The sequence below is a fragment of the Lactuca virosa genome, chromosome 4 (genome assembly GCF_052849685.1).
Source record: "Lactuca virosa cultivar CGN04683 chromosome 4, Lactuca_virosa_CGN04683_v6, whole genome shotgun sequence".
Lineage (NCBI taxonomy): Eukaryota > Viridiplantae > Streptophyta > Magnoliopsida > Asterales > Asteraceae > Lactuca > Lactuca virosa.
In genome coordinates, this window is record NC_136429.1 from 246,412,105 (window position 1) to 246,424,060 (window position 11,956).

Here is an 11,956-nt window from a genome sequence, read left to right on the forward strand (position 1 = left end):
TACCAAAGGCTAATGAATCGAATGTTCAAGGACAAACTGGGGGACACCATGGAAGTCTATATTGATGATATTCTGGTCAAATCCAAGAAAGATGAAGATCACCTCAAGGATGTTCAAGGAGCCTTCGACATTTTGGATGAATGGAACATGAAACAAAACCGTTCCAAATGCCACTTTGGGATGAAAGCAAGAAAGTTTCTTGGATATATGGTCACTAAGAGAGGGATAGAAGACAACCCTATTTAGATCAAGGCCGTCATTGATTTAAAATCCCCATCATCGACAAAGGACATTCAAAAACTAATATGAAGAGTAGTAGCCCTAAATAGGTTCATCTCATGATCCTCATAGAGGTAAAACCATTAGATGAAGAACCACTCATACTCTATCTTTCAGTATCCTCCAATACTGTAAGTACAGTCTTGGTAAAGGATCTTAACGGGGACCATCATCCCATTTACTATGTAAGTAAAAGTCTTTTGGATCCTGAGACTAGGTATTCTCTCCTCGAAACACTAATACTTTCACTAGTAACAGCTTCCACAAAATTAAGACATTATTTCGAAACACATCTTACAAATGTAAGAACTAATTATCCTCTTAAGAATGTTATAAGAAAGCCAGAGATGTCAGGAAGGATGGCCAAATGGTCGGTAAAGCTTAGCACATTCGATATAAAGTATGAACCAATATTCATAATAAAGTCACTAGCATTAGCAGATTTTGTGGCTGACATCTGAAGTGGAAATGGAAACAAGACAACTCCTAGAAGAAGAAAACATGGGAATATGGACGCTCTTCACAACCGGGCATCCAACCAAAAAGGAACCGTCCTTGGGACCATACTAAAATCGCCACATGGGGACATACTACCCGAAGCTGTCAGTTACGAATTTGAGGAAACCAACAACGAAGAAGAATATGAAGCACTGATCATGTGACTACAACTAGTCAATGATCTTCAGGTTGTCGTAGATTCATTATTAATTACTAACCATTTTAATGCATCCTATCCAGTGAAAGGTGAAAGACTAGCATCATATCTTCAAATTCTCAAAAAAAATAGCCTCTGAATTCCAAACCTTTACCTTAAACCAAGTTCCCGCGGAGGACAATGTTGAAGCAGGCATGTTGGCCAACCTGGGATCTTCCTTTAGAATCCCACCAAAGACGAAAATTCCAATTATGCATGTAATGATCTGATATGTGCATATCAATATATATATATGTATATATATATATATATATATATATATATATGTATATATATATATATATATATATATATATATATATATATATATGTGTGTGTGTGTGTCTATATATATATATATATATATATATATATATATATATATATTACATCATATCTTAATATTTTTAGCTATATTTATGATCATTATAGGACAAAAGATACTTAATCTATTATAAGTTGTGTTGTAGAAGCAAAAGACATGCTCGGGAATGAAAAGAAGAGAATGTGGAAGTTGGAAGCTCGAAACTTGGATCAAGGCCAAAAAGTGAAGAAGAGTTTAATTACCATGTCGTGGTGACATCCACCACGACGTGGCATTTTGAAAAACTCTGATGAACTTTAAAGACTTGTTGGTTACGCGATAAACCCAAATACCACTATGTGATGAGAATTACCACGACGTGGTGAACCGACTTCGAAAAAACTATAAATAGAATGCATATTTCTCTAAAAACCTAACTTGTGCTGGGAGCTTTAGTCGACTTTTGATGGTGAAGGACGTTATGAAGAAGCTTTGAAGTGAAGAGATCAATTAAAAGCTCAATTTAGGGAGATTTTGAGGCAATACTTCTCATATTTACTTATTCTTCTTGTGTTTGATCATGGATTACAAGTTGAATTTTGTTTTTACATCTTTGTTCGCTGAAGTTATGGGCTAATTACCCTAACTTTCGTTTAGACTAGATTACTTGCTTATTTATGAGTTGATTTATGGATTGGATTATGCTAAGTTGATTATTTGTTATTTTATATTATTAAAGAACTTCTCTATGTTTATGATAAATACTTTTTGTTTTAGTGTTGAGTTTAATTAAGTTTGCATGACCTATCATTCTTAATTGACTTGAATCTTTTGATATTGTGAATTGCAAAATTGTAGGACTAGTGTTTTGACCAAAAACCTTGGGTTAAATAGAAAAGTGGGTAAGTGAATATAGGAGCTAATATATGAAGACCAAATATATATATTCAACTAATTTAATTAACCAAAAAGATCAATCCATTATAAGTCTCACATCACTCAAACCGAACGCTAGTAAATTTGTTAGTTTATCCGCTTGATCACTGTATGAATGAACTTATTTGCTAAAGGATTAGGTTAGTGACATTAATCCAATCATCTTAGGAATCGGTAACCAACAAAGCATTAATCCATTGCACTTCCATTAAATTAAACATAATAGCAAGTATATCGAATCTAAATGAAAGTCCCTCATTTATCTTGATTAAAATCATCTTTTGTGTTTTTTTCTTTATAGTTTTGCTTTGTGTTTCATTAGTTGTTAATTAGTTTCTTTCTAAGTTTTAGTTTAATTGATTAAGTTTCTAGACATGCAAAACAAGAGAAAAAAAACCCCTTTTTAATTAAATATTAGTTTAGGTAACTTAGTAGATAAAATTAGCTAGTAATTATGTTCCATGTGTTCGATACCCGACTATGTGTGATATTCTATCTTCGATTAGGTATACTACCTTAGGCATAATAGTTAGTTAAATTAGTAGGTTAAAAATAGTATATAAATTAAGTATCATGATCTTAGCTAACATCACTGCGATCCAGGATCCTAATCCTCAATCCGTTCATCGGGATCCTATTAGACACAATAATCAGGATCCTCTAAGATCCTGGATCAAACCCATCATGCAATACCTCCAAGATGGGAGAATCCCAATAGAATAAAAAAGCGACAAAGCATTCAAGGTGAGAGTCTTACGCTTCGTGATTATCCAATGGAAATTATGCAAAAAATCCATGGCAGGTCCAGACTTAAGATGTTTGGAAGATCACCAAGCTACAAAAGTTATGAAAGATATACATGGAGGAGATTGTAGCAACCATACTGGGGGCAGATCCTTATGCTACAAGATACTAAGGACAGGATACTATTGACCAACAATGAAAAAGGATGCCTTCTTGCATGCACAAAAGTGTGATGCTTGTAAAAGGCAAACTAACATCCTTCTTCAACCGACAAACTTCTATATCCCATCATCCCCTCCTGGGCATTCATGAAATAGGGAATTGATATAGTTGGAAAATTACCAAAGGCTCCTGGTGGAAGGTCTTCATGCTAGTAATTACATACTATTTCTCAAACTGGATATAGATTGAAGCCTTTCTTCAGGTAAGAGATAAAGAGGTAATATCATTTATTAAATGTAATATCTTGACTAGGTTTGGGATCGCAGTGGAAATAATATGTGATAATGGGTCCTAATTCATAAGCAAAAGGACTAGATACTTTTTCACCAGTTGGGGAATTAAAATGATAAGTTCCACTCCTTTTCATCCCGAAGGCAATGGTCAAGCAAAATCTAGCAACAAAATCATAGTTAATAATTTAAAGAAAAGGCTAGATACAAAGAAAGGAAGATGGGCCGAAGAACTTCCTTCCATCTTATGGGCAGATAGGACCACATCAAAGACAACCACAGGTCAAACTCCATATTCTTTTTGTTTGGGACAGAAGTAGTGATCCCAACTGAAGTGGTGATCCCTACATCAAGCTACCATCTCCAAGATCAGGAAAACAACAATCAGATCCTAGCTCAGGATCTCGACACCATTTATGAACTCAGAGATCTTGCCAGGATCCACAATGCAGCTCATCAACAAAAAATCGCCAAAACATATAACAAAAACATAAAATTCAGAAGAATCCAGGAAGGTGACTTGGTTTTTAGGAAGGCATTCCAAAATACCAAGGATCCCAATATAGGGAAGTCGGCACCCAAATGGTAAGGGCCTTATATCATCGATTCAAAAGCAAGAAAATGAGCATATTGGCTAGTTACCCTTAAAGGAGACATCTTACCAAGATCCTGGAATGCTATACACTTGAAAACATATTTCATGTAAGTCAAAATATTTTTCTTTCCAACAAGACCCAAGGTACACACCCTTTACCTTTTGCTTTTGTTTTGAATTCTCTTATTTATTTTTGAAGAATATTAAAGGTACTTAATCCCCTCTAATGTTTAAAGAGCTAATTACCTCTTTCACATGAGTTTAGATTTTTACACCACACTTGGATGCACGATGTCTTACCATGGGATGTGAATAAGGGGATCATTTCATGCTCAGCGACTTGGCAACCCTCTTATTTATGAACATATGTAAAGATCCTAATGTTTAATCAAAGGTTTATAACATTAACATTTTATCTTAAGTTGGGATCTTCCCTGGTAAGTTACTAAGGTTTCTAACATTGACATGTTATCTTAAGTTGGGATCCTCCCTAATTATTTTCTAAGTTGGGATCCTCCCCGGTTATTTTCTAAGTTGGGATCTTCCCCAAAAAATTTATAACATTTATAAAATGATCATATCATAAGGTGGGATCCTCCATAGTTATTTTCTAAGTTGTGATTATTCTCAGTTACTTCTTAAGGTGGGATCCTCCCTAATTGTTTTCTAAGAGCTTAATAGGGATCCTCACAGTTGAACTCCTAAAGTGGATCCTTGTCTGTGCAAACTACAAGAACATATCATAATAAAGAGATCATAACTCAAGGCTTCTCCTAAGTCAAAGGATTATAAAACCTAAAGATCACCAGGTTCTATATGTTATGGGCAGGATCCTTTAATCATATTCAGGACCTTTAAATATTTTTGAAGCCTCAGGATCCTTAAACATCTCCCGGGATCCTGATTATTACTACTAATATTTCTTAACACTTATAACGGCTATATTTTCTTTATATTTCTCATGTGTGCAGAAATAGTCATCACAAGACCCATTCTCAAGGAAGAGTCATCTCAATCAGGCAAAAGACCTAGAATACCAAGTCAAATAACATTCATATGTTGATTCCGAAGGATCCCGGAATTATCAGACTTCTTGTTACTTACACTAGACTACAAATAACACATGTATCTAGCACACAATATACACGATTGGCCCTAGCATTACTCTTGTACTCGTATTACTTTCTTAATCTTTGTAATCTCATATTAAAATCAATAAAACACATCAAGGTAGGTGATTATTATCACCTCCCAAGGTTTTCTGCCGGAAATCCTACAAAGGATCAAGGGCTTTCCTTGTAACTCAATTTGTCTCACTTTGATTACCATTTGATACTTACATTACTCAAACATTGTAGCCTCTCATACAATTTGGTCGAATTACACTTGAATAATTTTTAACCTAAACAATTTGGCACCCACCGTGGGGACGTGGTGTTCATAATCGTTCGAGAATCATGTCTACCCAACCGACCTTATCCACTTCCTCAAATCCTCCCATTTATTTTAAAAATATTCCTCCACCCCCATGTGGAGCTCCCAAGAAAACCTCTGAGGGACCAAAGAAAAACACCTCTCGAGTCGCTACCCAAGGATTTCAGGATCCTCCTGTACAAATTTCCAATAACGAAATATTCACTATGATGAAGAGACTGGAACGACAAGTCACTCAAAAGCAAGAGGATAACAGGATGATACTCAAGGAAGTGGATAGAAAGAGAGCAGAGATCTGCAAGCCTCAATAAGCAGTACCCTCGATCTTGTATCCCAAGATCCTAAACTTCGACAACACGGGATCCTCAGCGAACCGTCGTGAGGTAGGATCCTCAATACCGCCCTCTGTTCCTGTCTGGGACACGGCTCCAAGAGAGTAAGCCCATACGATCAAGGATCCCAGTGAAACCTTTGTTACTCCCAATAACAAGGATCCCGGTAACTTCATCAATAATAATACCTTTACCACTAACTCTATGGATGTTGATAAAGGAATTAGCTCGATCGTGGCCAAAGAACTTAAACAGCTATGACAGATGATCTCAAGCATACCTATAGTAGTCTAACCTATACCGGAAGTCTCCTACACAAGCCATAGGATCTCGAGATTCACTCCTGTAATCGCTGACATCGAGGTCCCAAAGCGCTTCCAAACTCCCAACATGAAGCCATATGACGAGACCACAGATCCTGAAGAACATGTGGCACAATACAGAGAAATAATGGAGATCATCCTCATTCCCACACACTTGAAGGAAGCTTACATGTGCATGGGTTTTGGTTCAACCCTCTTAGTATCATATTTGAAATGGCTACTAAACACTCCTCCCTTTTCTATCACTTCATTTGCACATTTAGTTAGTATTTTTAACAACCAATTTTCTTGTAGCAGAACATTCGAGAACATCACTAGTGATCTCTATCGAGTGGTTCAGGATCCCAAGGAATCCCTTAGGGACTTCATGAACAGGTTTGGCAGGGAAGTCCTGAGTATCCCCAACATTGATGTGGCAACTGTCGTAGAAGCCTTCAATATGGGCTTGAATAAAGACTCCCATTTCTACGAAGACCTTGTAATGACTCCATGCAAAAGAATGGACGAAGTAAGGAGCCGATCCCTAAGGGTCATAAGGCTCGAAGAAGACAATGTGATCCAAAAGAGGAAAAAACCACCAAACTCATATGATAACCCCAATAGAAAGGCCGAGTCCTCGGCCTAAAGATCCTATAAGTCTAAACCTTATTCTAGACCTGGTTATTATAGGGTTAATGCCCTTAAAGATGCAAGGGAGGAAGAATAATTTCCTAAAATTACTGACTACTGTTTTTCTATGGATATTTCTAGTTTAATATTTGATATGCAGTATCTTGGCGACAGCGCGAGATGGCCAAAGAAGGGGGGAAATCCACCACCTGGAAAGACAAGTCCAAATGGTGTGCACACAATTAGGACTTTAGTAATATTACCAAAAATTACATAGCCCTAGGAAAAACAATTAGTTACCTACTAAGCAAAGGATACCTCAAGGAGATCCTCAGAAGAAGAAGGGAAATATCCAGCGAAAAGGATCAGGAACCTCATAAGATCCTAGAAAAACTAGGATCCCCTCATGTGGATGCTAAGGCAATCAATGGAATTTATGGAGGATCTGACATTTGTGGCACCTTTTATTCTGCAGCAAAAAGACATGTTAAAGTGTCGAAGACGGAGAAAGAAGAAATGCTACGGAAAAACACATCGATCACAAATGAGAAGGAAATCACGTTTGACGAAACAGATAGAATAGACGTCCGGGATCCTCATCACGATGGCCTGGTGATCACTCTTTACATTGTCAACCATTTTGCAGAAGGATCCTTCTTCATGGACGATCCTCATTCAACATCATACTCCTGGAAGCTCTGAAATGGATGAACATCCCCTAAGTCAAAATAGTCAAAAGATCCTCAGTATTGATCAGATTCAGTGGTGAAATAAAACATACTGTCGGCGAAACAAAGCTACCTATTTACATAGAGGGGGTAAACTTTATGCAACGTATTTCTGTAATCGGTACATTGTCCTACTATAATGTTATACTAGGTAGACCATGGATCCACGATATGAAGGCTATCCCCTAGACATACCATCAATGTGTCAAAATGCCCACTCCATGGGGGACATTAAAGATCACAGGTGAACAACAAGAATCCAAAGAATGCTACAAGACTTCGATAAAATCTACAACAGTACCACAACAAGGATAGAAATTAAAGCAGGGGACATGAGTTATGTTGGAGAAAAGAGAACAAGATGTAAAGGAAGTGCCCCTGAACTGTGAGGATCCTGAAGCCAAAATCCTGACAGGAGCCTCACTGTCAGAACAAATCGAACAGGAACTAATACAGTTCCTGAAAGATAGAAGCAAAACATTCTTCTGGAAGCAGGAGGATATGACATGTATAGACAAGAATATCATAACTCATAAACTTAACATTGATCCTTATTTCAGACCAATACACCAAAAGAAAAGAAATTTTGCACCCAAAAGAAACCAGATCATCCAAGAAGAAGTAGAAAGGCTCCTCAAAACAGGGATGATCAAGGAAGTCAAGTTCCCAAGATGGCTAGCCAACGCGGTCGTCGTGCAGAAGAATAATGGCAAAGTGAGTATATGTGTGGACTATACTGATCTAAATAAGGGTTGCCCTAAGGACCCTTTACCTACCACAAATAGACTCCATGATAGATGTTAAGTTTGGCCATCAACTACTAACATTTATGGATGCATCAGCGGGATTCCAACAAATTCAAATGGAACCATCTGATCAAATGGATACCGCATTCATTACCCCAACAGGTATATAGTGCTATACTGATATGCCCTTTGTTCTTAAAAACACAGGTGAAACATACCAAAGGTTAGTCAACCGGATGTTCAAGGATAAACTGGGGGACACCATGGAACTCTACAATGATGAAATGGTGGTAAAATCAAAGAAATATGAGGATCACCTCAAGGATCTTGAATACGCCTTCAACATACTAGGCGAATATAACATGAAGTTGAACCCTTCCAAGTGCCACTTTGGAATGAGGTCATGCAAGTTCCTTGGATACATGGTGACTAAAAGAGGAATAGAAGAAAGTCTGGAGCAAATAAAAGTCATCATCGATTTAAGATCCCTATCCTCGATGAAGGATATTCAGAGACTAGCAGGAAGAGTAACAGCACTTAACAGGTTCATCTCAAGATCCTCAAAAAGGTGCAAGCCTTTATATGATATCTTGAAGAACAAAAGATTTGAGTGGACTAAAGAGCATGAAGATGCTTTTCAGGAACTCAAAAATTATCTAAGTTCTGCACCCTTGCTAGTGAAACCACTAGATGGGGAACCACTCCTCATATACCTTTCAGTATCCTCTAACGTTGTAAGTGCATTTTTAGCTAAGGATCTCAATGGGCATCAAGGCCCCATACACTACATATGTAAAAGTCTCTTGGATCCTGAGACCAGGTTTTCCCATCTTGAAAAACTAATACTTGCATTAGTTACTTTTTTGGTCAAAAAATGAACAAGAAAGAGTCGACAAAAGTGTATGAGAGTTTGTCATATTCTAAATAATACAAGTATAAAATGTTTATCAAAGTGACACAAGTTGTTTACAAGGAAAGCCCTTAATCCTTGCTAGGATCTCTGGCATAAAACCCTAGGAGGTGATAACGATCACCTATCTTGATGATTTTATTAACTGAAAAAGGTCGATTACAAACAAAATGTAAAGTATAAGTACAGGTGTTGTTGTTCTGCTAAGTCTCGTGTGTAGTGTGATGAATACAAGTGATTTTTATAGTCTAAAATTAATAACAAGAACTCCAAGAATTTTGGGATCCTCCGATATCAACTTAGAGACGTTACTTGACTTGCTCTTCCGAGTCTTTTGCATGGTTGTTGTTAGGGCCAAGATCCTCAATCATATCCAGGATCTCGGATCTCTAAAATATCTAAGGATCCTTAAACCTATCCAGGATCCCGGATCTTAAAGGAGTCTCAGGATTCCGAACATATATCAGGATACTGAAAATCACCATTATTCTTTCCTAACAAGTTTAACGGCTATGTCTCTTTTATATTTCTCACATGTGCAGAAATGGTCAACATAAGACTTATTCTCAACGAAGAATCATTTCAACTAGGCTTAAAACCCGGGAATACCAAGTCGAAGTACATTGCAAATACCAGTTCAACAGGATCCTGTAAATATAGGACTTTTAGTTACATAACCTATACTATAAATACACTTGTAAAACATACACAACGGACACAATTCTCTGACACCTTACTCAGTTAGTCTTACTTTACCATTTGTAATCGTATTATCAAGCTTATCTCTGTAATTCATTCTTCAATCTATAGAATCAAACAAGGAAGGTGATGATTATCACCTCCCAAGATTTTATGTCGGAGATCCTATGAAGGACCAAGGGCTTTCGTTGTAAACCACTTGTGTAATCTTGTTCTAATTTCGATAATCACTTCACTTATTACACCACATCCTCTCATGCAATTTGGTTGATATCTACTTGATCGATTTTTGACCAAAACAATTTGGCGTCCACCGTAGGGTCGTGGTGTTCTTAGTTCTCGAAAAATATGTCTACACAACCAACTTTATCTTCTTCCTCTATTCCTCCCATTTCCTCAAAAAATATTCCACCACCTCCAAAAGGACCTCCTAGTTAGAGGAAAACTCTGGATACCTCTAAAAAGTACACCTCTGCGATCATCAGCCATGTGAATCCGAGATCCCTGAGATTCGAGGTTCCTCCTGTTCTGTAACAGCGAACTCTTCTGCATGGCGAATATAGTAAAGCAATAACTAAACCAAAAACGGGAGGAAAACAAGACTATACTCAAGGAGATGGAAAGAATGAGGTCGGAGATCCATAAACCCCAAGAAGCAGCACCCTCGAGCTTGCAACCCAAGATCCTGAACTTTAACAATGTAGGATCCTCTGGAAACCGCTGGGAGATAGGATCCTTAGGAAACCGCTGGGAGATAGGAGCCTCAGGAAACTGCTGGAAGATAGGATCCTCAACACCAACACCTGCTCCCACTTGGGGTGTAACTCCAAAAAAGCAAGCCCATGTGCTCCAGGATCCCGACGAAATCTTCATCACTCCCAATAACAAGGATCCTGGTAACTTCGTGAATAATTATACTTTTAATACTAACTCTATGGACCTTGATACAGGAATGAGTCCCTTCATGGCCAAGGGACTTCAGCAGTTAAGGAAAATGATCTTAAGTGTGCCTGGAGTGGTCCAATCTATATAACAGCAAGAAAACTCACGATACAACTATGGATACTCAGGAACATGTCGCACAATACATGGAAAGAGTGGAGATCATACCCATTCCCTCACACCTGAAGGAAGCTTGCATGTGTAATGGTTTTGGTTCGAACCTCACAGGATCAGCCTTAAGATGGCTTCTTAATGTTACTCCTTACTCTATCACTTCATTTTCACATTTACTTAATCTTTTTAACAATCAATTTTCTTGTAGCGGTACATTCAAAAATATCACTACTGAACTTTATCGAGTAATCCAGGATCCTAAGGTATCCCTTAGGGAGTTCGTAAACAGGTTTGGCAGGGAAGCTTTGACTATCACCAACGTTTATCTGGCAACTGTCATGGAAGCCTTCAAAATAGGCCTAAAGAAAGACTCTCCTTTCTACAAAGACCTTATAATAACTCCCTGAAAAAGAATGGATGGAGTTAGAAGCAGGGTACTAAGGTTCATCAGGATGGAAGAAGATAAGGAGATCCAAAAGAGGAACAACCCACCAAATTCATACGATAATCCCAATAGGAAGGTTGAGTCCTCGGCCCAAAGATCCTATAAATCAAAACCACACTCCAAACCTGATCATTATAGGGTTAATGCCCTTGCGATGAAGGAGAGGATGATGACTTCCCCAGGATAACTGACTATTGTTTTTCTATGGATGTTTCAGGTTTAGTCCTTTCCATGTATGATCTCGATGAAAAAGCAAGGTGGAAAAGTAAAGGAGACAAATCAAGTGGCTGGAAATACAAGTCTAAATTGTGTACATATGTTACGGCTAGGATTTCAGAACTACAATAAGATCCTCAAGCCTAAGGATCCTCGAACCTCAACATCCCGAACATACTTCAAGATCCTGGCCATTATTTTTCTAATATTTATAACGGTTATATACTCTATTATCTTTCTCACATGTGTAGAAATAACAAGTCAAAGACTCATTATCAACAAATAGTCGTCACAACCATGCAAAAGACCTGGAGGACCAAGTCAAGCAATGTCTATAAGTTGATCTCGGAGGACCCCAGAATTTTCGGCGTTCTTGTTATCAACTTTAGACTATATAAATCACTTGTATTCATCACACTACACACGATACATGGCAGAACAATATCATGTGTAC